Source organism: Chanodichthys erythropterus, chromosome 22 (genome assembly GCF_024489055.1).
Source record: "Chanodichthys erythropterus isolate Z2021 chromosome 22, ASM2448905v1, whole genome shotgun sequence".
Classification (NCBI taxonomy): Eukaryota; Metazoa; Chordata; class Actinopteri; order Cypriniformes; family Xenocyprididae; genus Chanodichthys; species Chanodichthys erythropterus.
In genome coordinates, this window is record NC_090242.1 from 35,899,762 (window position 1) to 35,911,209 (window position 11,448).

An 11,448-nucleotide genomic window follows, 5' to 3' on the forward strand; every position below is an offset into this window, starting at 1 on the left:
GGTATACCTTTTGAAAGGGTACGACCTCAGAGACAGCTTTTGTACAGCTTTTGACAGCATAAGGACAGAAGAGTCCTTATGGAATTTATGACTCACTTCTGACCCTTACCCTTACCAGAACCAACTCATACGTCTCGTCAGCAAGTCGCCATAACCAGAAGTCTCAAAAACATTCATTCACTTCCATACACTTCCCACCCACAAATTACACGTATACATTAGTACTTTGAGGAAACTATTAAAAATATTCCACAGAATAAATAGTCTTGTTTTATTTGTAATATGTCATTTCCACAATGTTCCAAAAGAGTGGAAAATATTGAAAGATTGCTTACATTGGTCAGAAGAGAGAAATATGTAACTTTTGCATCACTCCCTCAGCCGTTGTATTAGAAACACCCTCACAGTATTAACATTCACAAAAAAAGATAGATGACACACCTTCACTCTCTTCCATTGTAGTAACTGAAGCCACCAGTGTATGTATATGGCGCTGACATCTCATTAGCCCCTCACTGCAGAACACTCGAGATCCAGGGGGAGGAGTCGGGTAGGTTTAGGGATATGTAAAGTAAGAGGAGTTGGATATAGGACCATATCTGACATCTTGAGTCTCGAGTCTGCTCAATAGTGAGTACAAAGCTGTGATATCAATATCGCACGCACAAAATAAACAGTTCTGGAAATGTAGAAATTAAAGTTAAAGCTCCAATCTCTTCGTGAAGATCCAGAAAAAAGTGTACTGTCCAGAAATTGCGTACTGTCTAGTAGGCTAGGTACTACATTTGAATTTAAATATATTGACCATTAAAAAAGTACATTCTATATAGTACAAATGCATGTAGTATGAATGAATTTGGACGTACTACATCCTCCATGTTGTTACTTTCACATGACCTACGAGGGTCTTTTTTTTCTTTTTCTTTTTTAAATTGAAACAACAGTAGGGGAATACAAAGACATTTGAATAGACCTGCCAGTGTCAGTTACGTCCCTTTAACTCTAATCATAAATCCTCTCCCTTGGCCTCATGGAATAGTGAAGTATGACAACGTATGCGCACTTCAGAATCTTACCGGAAGTAGTAAGTTATCCGAGTACTTTTTGCCTACTGTTTTTCGAATACTATATAGCAGAGTAGTATTCAATTTCGGACACAGCTAGTGAGTACTTCACTCCGAGAAGCTGTCAATCTCAGCTATTAATCATGACGGTACACCCCCGTTTTTATAGCAATATAACTAACTAATTGTTTAAAAAAAAAATTAGTTTGTCTCACGTTCATTACATTACATGGATTTGGTGGGGTTTATGACTTTTACTGCTTCCAGCCACCTGGGGGCGATAAAGATGATTTGGCACTATATTGTCACTTTTCAGGACTTGTGTGGCACGTTTGTCCAAAACAAAGATACTGTGCATCTCTTTTGTTTCATACAGATTACATTGCAGGAGAATATTTGTTTTAAATGTGATTGTTTTATTTAAAAGTAGACATTTTAAGCTTTCTTTAGATGCATGTTTCATGTTTGTGTGATAATTATTATAATAATTATATATATATAATTAATTATAGTTTCACTTCATTTTTGAGACGTTTCAGAACGATTCTCGCAGAGACAGCTGAAAGCACACCATTTTTTAAATTTTATTTATTTGACAAAAGCACAAAGTTTTGTTTTTATTGTGAGTGTACACAAATATAGTTGATAATGATGTCTTGCACTAATCTGTATCGCCAAAAATTATGGAGTTGGTCTATTTTAAGTTGTTTCCTCTGTCATGAGAAAAAAAATCCATCTGAATGTGCCGGCACGTTCGTCGGCCAGCGATTTAAATAAAACGTAGCCTATTTAGTTCGATCAGTTCAGATGTTTGGATCAGAGAATCAGGTGTGGGAATTTGAATCTGTCCATCATATCATACTCAGTATTGTAAATCACTTTTTGTTTTTATTTATTATTTTTACAACAAAAACCATTCAGTGTGTGAAAAATCATGTGTGAATCAAAGTCTGTTTCTACTGTATATCTGGAACACATGAATCAGTGAAATAAAGAAATATAATAAATGGACAAATGTAGAAGTCTACAGTATTTTAAAGACAATATTTGGTTATTGTGTGTCAGTTATTGTGATGTTTGATGTGTTTGTTACACTGAATCTGGAGCAGAGATCACATTAACATCTCAGAAATAATCCAGATCTACATGAAGGACTTCAAACCTGCACTGTTTTGATCTTTGACCCCTGTAAAACAGTGAAGTGTCGTCCTCTACAGATGATCATCAGAATCACAGCAGGTTTCTGTGAGAGATCACCTGTGTGAGCTTCACCTGCACAAATCCAACATTATTTCAGCTCAACTGATCCATCATGAGCTACAAACACCAAAGCCGTGTGTTTCATACAGAACTCAAGCACAGCTAACCACATCTAGACTAGAGGACCACAGCACTGCACATATGAATGACTCTGAATGAAGGCTTAAAATGAAAAACACCTCATATTAAGAAAAAAAAATGTGCCCAAAAAGAGACACTGACACTGAAAAGTCAAAAATTGGAGAAGGACACACAACACTAGAAGTACAGTGATCTGCTGACCGCACATAACCCCTTATCCTCACACTAGAGGATATCCTTCCTCTAGAGGAGCAACTGCACAACATGATAGCGTGTAATCAGCTCAGTAACGAGGCGTCGCCTGCGAGTTTCTTCATAACATTAAAGCTCCAAACAACGTCTCAGATCTGCAGTGGACATTAACCCTCTTCAGCTCGTCACAAGGTGATTAAAACACTATCTCTTTATTTAAAAATACATACAGTGTTATTATAATGAAACAAATGTAATTCTGTTTTGTTTTGCACAACATTTATTAACAAATGTCAAACTAACACTAAATAGTATCTCAATATGATTTACCGCAGATAAAATGCAAAAAAGAGAAATGAATCATCTCAGCAGATCTATGGAGCATCACAAACTGCAGGAGAATTAAACATCAGGACAAGAGAGAAAGAGGAAAATGACAAAGAAAGAGGATGAGATACAAACTGAAGATCCAGGAGAGAAACAGATCCCGAGACGAGTTAGACGAAACAGCATTAACAGTGGAGCACCAAACTGTGAGTCTTTAATATAAAACACTGTTATACTCTGGATAGCAACTTACTTTAACTGAATGAGGAAATAATGCCTATTTGTTTTTATAGTTTCTCATGATCCAGAGATTCATTCTGATGATTCAGAGACGCTCACAGATGAGGTGAAACATTCACTGATCATATAATGAAGATCAAACTGAAGAACTGAAACAGAATCTGATATGATATTGAGAGTTGTGTGTGTTTTCTCTTCAGAAAGCGGTGGTTCCTGTCATCTCACCAGCTGAAAATTCTTCATCATGTTCAGTCACTGAATGAGGGTTAGTGTGTACACTACATCCAGAAAGTATTCACAGCGCTTCACTTTTTCTAGCCTTATTCCAAAAGGGATTAAATTTATTATTTTCCTCAAAATTCTACAAATAATACCCCATAATGACAACGTGAAAGAAGTTTGTTTCAAATCTTTGCAAATTTATTAAAAATAAATAACGAAAAAAATCACATGTATTCACAGCCTTAAAATTGAGCTCAGCTGCTCCTGTTTCCACTGATCATCCTTGAGATGTTTCTACAACTTGATTGGAGTCCACCTGTGCTAAATTCAGTTGATTGGACGTGATTTGGAAAGGCACACACCTGACCATATAAGGTCCCACGGTTAGATGGCATGCAGCAATGTATAGAGACATCACTGATGAAAACCTGCTCCAGAGCACTCTGGACCTCAGACTGGGGTGAAGGTTCATCTTCCAACAGGACAATGACCCTAAACACACAGCCAGGATAACAAAGGAGTGTCTACGGGACAACTCTGGGAATGACCTTGAGTGACCCAGCCAGAGCCCAGACTTGAACATCTCTGAACATGGTTGTGCACCGACGCTCCTCATCCAACCTGATGGAGCTTGAGAGGTCCTGCAAAGAAGAATGGGAGAAACTGCCAAAAAATAAAAAAATAAATAGATGTGCCAAGCTTGAGCATCATACTCAAAAAGACTTGAGGCTGTAATTGTTGTTGCCAAAGGTGCTTCAACAAAGTATTGAGAAAAGACTGTGAATACTTATGTACATGTGATTTTATTTATTTTTTATTTATTTATTTATTTTTTATAAATTTGCAAAGATTTCAAACAAACTTCTATCGCATTGTTATTATGGCGTATTTGTAGAATTTTGAGGAAAATAATGAATTTAAACCAATTTGGAATAAGGATTTAACATAAAATGTGGAAAAAGTGAAGCGCTGTGAATACTTTGGATGTATATTGTACTGGACATGATGTTCTAAATCTAGAATTAATTGTAAATAAAATATGAACTAGAGTTTAATGAAATTAGTTTCACTAAAAAAAACAAAAAACAAAACATGTACTGCTCCAGAAGAATAAATCTGATTGAAATGTTCAGAAAATAAATAGATAAAAATCTTGAAACTTAATCTGCTTGTTTGTGAGTTTCTTTTCTCTTTCAACGGCCAAAGACGAGTGTTGACTGATCATCTTCATCACTGAAGCTTTAATAACTAATAGACACAAACTCACACTGATGCATCAACATCAGACATTCACACAAATGCTTACAGACATCTGTTTTGATGAAATCCTGCTTACATTCAGAGATCTCAAAGTCGCTGCGATTCACTCTTCTGTTTCTAATTAAAACATTTACTTCGTCACAATGTCGCTAAGGAATTATGAATTCAAAAAGCCATTTGATAACGTCTGTGGAGTTTGTCTTGTTCAGGTACACCCTGTGATGGACTTAAATGATAAAGATGTGTTTAGTTGCTTTGTCCACAAAATATAAAATAAAGAATTCTGCAATTTCATGTAAATATTCTCAGACCTAAAAGATTGTTTACACAAAAATACTTGATACGCCAAAACTCAATAACAATATTTAACAATATTAACAATATTTATCAATAACAAATATATGATATAGAAAACAGAAAATAGAAGTGTCATCTAGAGCAAAATAAAACAAACTGCCCAATTAAATCAGTCATAAACAAGAAACACTGTTCAAATGTGCACAGTGGTGATATCAGTCTTGACGTCAACAGAAGGGTTTGGCAGTCTGAAGAGCCAGGGCCTATAATTAACACTCACCAAGTGTCAAATGCGAAATTATATGGAAATGGTGTCCTTCACCAGATGGCTGAATTCATATCACTGATATGAACATTCATAACAGTATTACAGTACAGTGAGTTCTGCAGTGGCTCATTTTTTAGTGCTCTTTCTTTACCACTGATACATTTCACTTTCAGTTTGATCTTGTTTTTCTGTGTGAGATTTGCTTTTCTTTCTTAGAGCAGATACATAAAGTTTCAGCAATAAAAGTATTTTCAGTGTTCATTATTCACATTTACATAAACATACAAACAAAAGTTTCTTAGGTGGAACATTTGTGATCTGTGAAATACTGTTTTTGTAGATTTATTCATCCGTTCTTGTCCTGTACAGAGTCTCTGGGATGATGTAGCCTTATTTACAGTTTTTTAGCATTTGACAGTGCTGTGTTAGCATTTGAACAAAGTGCTGTAAATCCACAGTGTTGTGCAGGTTGTGGTTAAAGTCATGGGATAAGTGTGTAGAGTTTTGAAAACTGTGTTCAAGCAATGAAAAACGAACTAGAGTTTGGTCCACATGAACTGCTGCTGTGCAGACTGTAGTTAGAGTTTTGCACATGTGACTCCAGTTGTGCCCACTGTCATTTAGCATTTGAAAAAAACTGTAACATCTCTGTCCTGTTTAGGTCCTCTATTATCATTGGTTCAATAAAGATCCAGACAGAAATAGTCTGTTCACATTTCAGCTTCATCCTTGTTTGTTCCTGTTCAGGTCATACTAAAGGAGAGGTTATTGGTGACCATAAGTCTGAGTGGACATCCATGACATGTGGAGTCCCTCAAGGCTCAGTCTTTGGACTGCTCCTGTTTAACCTATATATGCTGCCACTGAGCCAAATAATGAGACAGAACCAAACTGCCTATCACTGCCTATGACACCCAGATTTATCAGCTATCACCTAATGACTACTACCCCATAGACTCTCTGTGCCAATGCATTGATGAAGTTAACTGCTGGATGTGCCTGAACTTCCTTAAGTTAAACAGACAAACTGAAGTCATTGCATTTGGAAACAAAGATGAAGTTCTCAAGGTGAACACATGCCTTCACTATAGAGGTGAACAACTAAAAATCATGTCAGGAATCTTGTGATTCTGGAGTCAGAGCTGAGTTTCAGTAATCATGTAAATACAATAACTATATCAGCATATTATCAGGCAACTAGATTTTCTCAAATTCAAAGGCTTTTAGTTTCAGTTTAGAGACAGTAAAGAGAATCTGATCTGAAGATAAATGAGGATCATCATGAAGCACAAACTCACTGACACTCAAACACATCTGATCCTGTTATATCTGATCCTGTTCAATCTGTTTTATGAGGAAATTAGTTTTAGAGAAAAGGAAATTGCGGACAGTGTGTAAGACTTGATTTTCCTGCTAGACAAAAACAGAGATCAAGCATCCTGAACTCACATACAGTAGACATATTTCTCGACAGGCTCCTCCAGCACACAAAGATCTGTTCACTGGTTCTTTGGCCTATCCGTTACCAGCCTCAATCATTTTTCTGTTAACGTGCCTAAAAATGTCTCCATTTTGATGTTTTCATGATGTTTCACACAACATGAACTTCAGCAGCTCAAAAAGCCACATATGCTCTTTGGTCAGAGTGGAATATGCCTCTAATTAATGTTCCCTTTCAGTCGGTCACGTTCGACGTACGTCAGTAGTGACCGACGAATTGGGATATCGCTTAGAGAGCCCTATCATCTTCGTGTAAACTAAAACAAGCCAATGGAATTGGCGTGCGATATTTGCATAATGCGCACCGCCCCCGTCAGGTGTATATAAATAGGAAGCAGATGCAATCGCACTCTGTCTTTCGCTTCGGAGCCATTCACTGGTGTCCTGTTTTAGAAGACTCCTTTCTTCGTTTGTTTTATGCTAAAACATTGCCTCAGAAGAGGATTTACAGCGAGCTTTCAGTGCTGGTGAAAGGGCACGTTCAGCGAGGCCGCGAGTCTCCGAGGAGCTGAGCTATAAGCTCGAAAACTGCTGTTTTCACAGCAACACAAAAGAGTGTGTGCGTGTGTAGCGATTTGGGCCGGTTCCTCGGTGTGTCAGGGAGTGGTGTACCTGACACATCGCGTCGCTCCCTGGGTGCTTCAGCACGAGTGAGTTGACTTCCCCTTCTAAAAGAGCTTTACAGACGAACCCTGACAGTATGTCATTTCGTCTGTGCGTTAATGGGTGCGGTCGTTCCCTGGTCCCTGCCGATGGGCACAATCGTTGCATCTCGTGTTTGGGCATTCTGCACGCTGAAGCAGCTTTTGTGGATGGTTCATGTTCCCATTGCGGGAACATGACTATCGCGATGCTGAGGTCGAGACTCTCCTTCCTGAAGTCTCAGGAAGCGGGGGTCCCCTCTCCTATGCCGCGTACGACCGTTTTTTCCGGCCCCGGGAACCGGAATGACGGTACGGCGCTGTATGGGAAGGGTGACCTGAGGATTACGGTCAGGGCTTCCCCGCCGAGCGGAAACGCTCCTCGGGCCCCTGCCGCCTCATCAGCACCGCAACCCATCGTGCCACCGTTGGTTTCCGCTGGGCCCTCTACGGACTGTCCAGCCGTTACCTTTGGTGTGCCGGCGGCGGATCGGATGTCGATCGCTGCATCGGAAGGTGAGCCTGAGTCCTCGGGGGAGGATTCGGACGCGCTGCCGCCCGGGACGGTAGCGTTGCCCGAGTCGGATCCCGAGCTCACGGCTGTGCTCTCCCGGGCCGCCTTGTGCGTCGGGCTTGAGTGGAACCCTCCACCCTGTCCCGGCCCATCTCGGTTGGACGATTGGTACTTGGGGGGGGGTCGCGCTGGTCAAATCCAGCGTCCCGCCCCAATGCCTTTCTTCCCGGAGGTACACGATGAGGTGACCAGGTCTTGGCAAGCTCCGCACGGGGCTCGTACAGGGCCTGGTTCCTTGTCCGCCTTCACCTCCCTGGACGGCGGGCTAGCCAGGGGGTACGCGAGGATCCCGCCAGTCGAGCGGTCTGTTGCGACGCAGTTGTGTCCCACGGCCGCTGGCTGGCGCGGTAAGCCGCGTCTCCCGTCCCAGGCCTGTGAATTCTCAGCCGGTCTGACTGAGAAAGCTTACAGTGCCTGTGGGCAGGCTGCCTCTGCCCTGCACGCGATGGCCCTTTTGCTGGTCTATCAGGCAAAAGCGCTGTCGCAGATGCCCCAGGAAGGTCCTGACCAACAGCTGCTTGGGGAGCTGCGCGCTGCCACTGACCTTGCCCTCCGGGCAACGAAGGTGACAGCGCGTTCTGTTGGCCAGGCGATGTCTACTCTGGTAGCCCAGCAACGCCACCTCTGGCTGACCTTGGCAGACATGAGGGAGACCGACAAACGTCGGTTCCTGGATTCCCCCGTGTCTCCGGTCGGCCTTTTCGGCGACGCGGTGGAGAGCTGTGCCCAACAGTTCTCCGCTGCACAGAAGCAGGTTGAGGCTATCAGACATGTCATGCCACGGCGGTCCGCTGCTGCCTCCACCCAGCCGCCCGTGGCTCAGCCTCAGCCCGCTCGTCGCCGAGGGCGCCCGCCTGCGTCTTCCTCCGCCCCTGCTAAGTTGGCAAAGCAGCAGCCTACACCAGCCAAACAGCAGGGTGCCGGTCGCAGACGTGGTGCCCAGCCCGTCTCTGCCAACCAGGTGGCAAGCGGTCGGGGAAAACTCGGCCCGGAGACGGGCGACCTGGAGCGGAAGGTTCCTGCCCTTTGGGAGAGTATTCCATCTGCTCTCCCACCCCCGGAGGAGGGCCGGGGGGATTTTGTGGCGGCTGTCTATCTACCGCCGCTGGCTCTCCGGAGTCCAGCGGTACCCACTTTGCCACAAAAAGAGCAGTTTCCTCAAACTCCAGGTCACAGGAGGGCGCGTTCGCCAGTGTGCCAGGCCCCGCCTCGCCACTCGCAACCCCCTCCCATTCCGCCAGTAGGCGGCAGTGTGGTGGCGCAGACCGCGTCCCGTGCGCCGTCTCCCATTCGCACTGCTGCCTCGCAGAGTCCGACCTCACTCCGGGCCGCTTCCATGCCGTCCGAGTCGGGTCCTTCTCTGCCTTGCTGCCCCACCCCCGGTGCGTCTGTGGTGCCTTTGGTCCCGCTGGCTCGGAGTCTGGAGGCGTGGATCACGCTTCCCAGCCCGTCCCGCTGGCTCATTCGCACTGTCAGACTCGGCTATGCGATTCAGTTCGCCCGGCGTCCCCCGGTTTTCAGGGGTGTCCACTTCACTCAGGTGTCGTTGGACAGTGCACCTGTTCTCCGGGCGGAGATTGCTGTCCTGCTGGCGAAGGATGCAATCGAGCCGGTCCCTCCAGCCGATATGAAGTCGGGGTTCTACAGCCCCTACTTCATTGTACCGAAAAAGGGCGGTGGGCTACGGCCAATCCTGGATCTGCGCGTCCTGAACCGGTACCTTCACAAGATGCCGTTCAAGATGCTCACGCAGAAGCGCATTCTCGAATGCGTCCGTCCCCGGGATTGGTTTGCAGCAATAGACCTGAAGGACGCGTACTTTCATGTCTCGATTCTGCCTCGACACAGACCCTTCCTCCGGTTTGCGTTCGAGGGTCGGGCATATCAGTACAAAGTCCTACCCTTCGGGCTGGCCCTGTCACCCCGCGTCTTTACGAAGGTTGCGGAGGCGGCCATTGTTCCCCTCAAGGAACAGGGCGTTCGTATTCTCAACTATCTCGACGACTGGCTGATCCTGGCCAGCTCGCGAGAGCAGTTGTGCGAACACAGGGACATGGTTTTAGCTCACCTCAGCCGGTTGGGTCTTCGGGTCAACTGGGATAAGAGCAAACTCGCCCCCGGGCAGAGGATCTCTTATCTCGGTCTCGAGCTAGACTCGGTTGCACGGACTGCGCGTCTCACCGAGGCGCGCGTCCAGTCGGTGTTGAACTGCCTGAGTTCGCTCAAGCGCAGGACAGCGGCTCCACTGAAAGATTTTCAGAGGCTCCTGGGGCATATGGCATCTGCAGCCGCGGTCACGCCGCTCGGATTGCTTCATATGAGACCGCTTCAACACTGGCTCCGCGGCCGGGTCCCGAGATGGGCGTGGCAGTGCGGCACGCTCCGTGTCCCCGTGACACCGAGCTGCCGTCGCACCCTTGTCCGGTGGTCGGACCCTTCGTTCCTGCGGGCCGGAGTACCCCTCGAACAAGTGTCCAGGCATGCTGTGGTCTCCACAGATGCCTCTGCCACGGGATGGGGGGCCACGTACAACGGGCATGCAGTGGCAGGTCTTTGGACGGGGCCTCAGCTGCATTGGCATATCAATTGCCTCGAGTTGCTAGCGGTACGTCTTGCGTTGGCCCGCTTCAAGAAGCTGTTGTCAGGCAAGCACGTTCTAGTCCGCTCAGACAGCACTGCGGCCGTTGCGTACATCAACCGTCAGGGTGGTCTACGCTCCCGTCGCATGTCGCAACTCGCCCGCCATCTCTTGTTGTGGAGTCAGAAGTATCTGAGGTCCCTTCGGGCCACTCATGTCCCAGGTGTGCTCAACCGTGCAGCCGACGAGCTGTCACGGCAGCCTCCACTTGCGGGCGAGTGGCGGCTCCACCCCCAGGCGGTTCAGCTGATTTGGCAGCATTTCGGCGAGGCTCAGGTAGACCTGTTTGCCTCCCCAGAAACTGCCCACTGCCAGTGGTTTTATTCCCTGACCGGCGGCACGCTCGGCACGGATGCCCTGGCACACAGCTGGCCCCCGGGTCTGCGCAAATATGCGTTTCCCCCAGTGAGCCTTCTCGCACAACTCCTGTGCAAGGTCAGGGAGGACGGGGAGCAGGTTCTGTTAGTGGCTCCATACTGGCCCACTCGGACCTGGTTCTCAGACCTCATCCTCCTCGCGACAGCCCCTCCCTGGCCGATTCCTCTGAGGAAGGACCTCCTGACTCAGAGACGGGGCACCCTGTGGCACCCGCGTCCCGATCTGTGGAACCTCCACGTGTGGTCCCTGGACGGGATGCGGAGGTTCTGAGTGATCTCCCGCAAGCGGTTGTAGACACCTTCACTTCCGCTAGAGCTCCTTCCACTAGGAATCTCTATCCGTTGAAGTGGAACCTGTTCGTCGAATGGTGCGCCTCTCGCCGAGAGGACCCCCGATCATGTTCGGTCGGATCCGTGCTTTCCTTTCTGCAAGATGGGTTGGAGCGAAGGCTGTCTCCCTCCACCCTCTAGGTGCATGTTGCCGCTATTGCCGCACATCACCATGCA

At 46.2% G+C, this 11,448-nt stretch overlaps 1 long non-coding RNA gene across 2 annotated transcripts; it reads left to right on the forward strand.

The window, feature by feature from the left end:
* Positions 1–2,627: 2,627 nt before the first annotated feature.
* LOC137012937 (uncharacterized) lies at positions 2,628–4,550 on the forward strand. Of its 2 annotated transcripts, none has more exons than XR_010893634.1 (4): positions 2,628–2,789; positions 2,910–3,130; positions 3,218–3,270; positions 3,365–4,550. It is a non-coding gene; the product is annotated as an uncharacterized lncRNA (long non-coding RNA). The 2 variants fall into 2 exon arrangements; XR_010893633.1 differs by having other exon boundaries at positions 2,634–2,789; positions 2,933–3,130.
* The last annotated feature ends 6,898 nt before the right edge of the window (positions 4,551–11,448 follow it).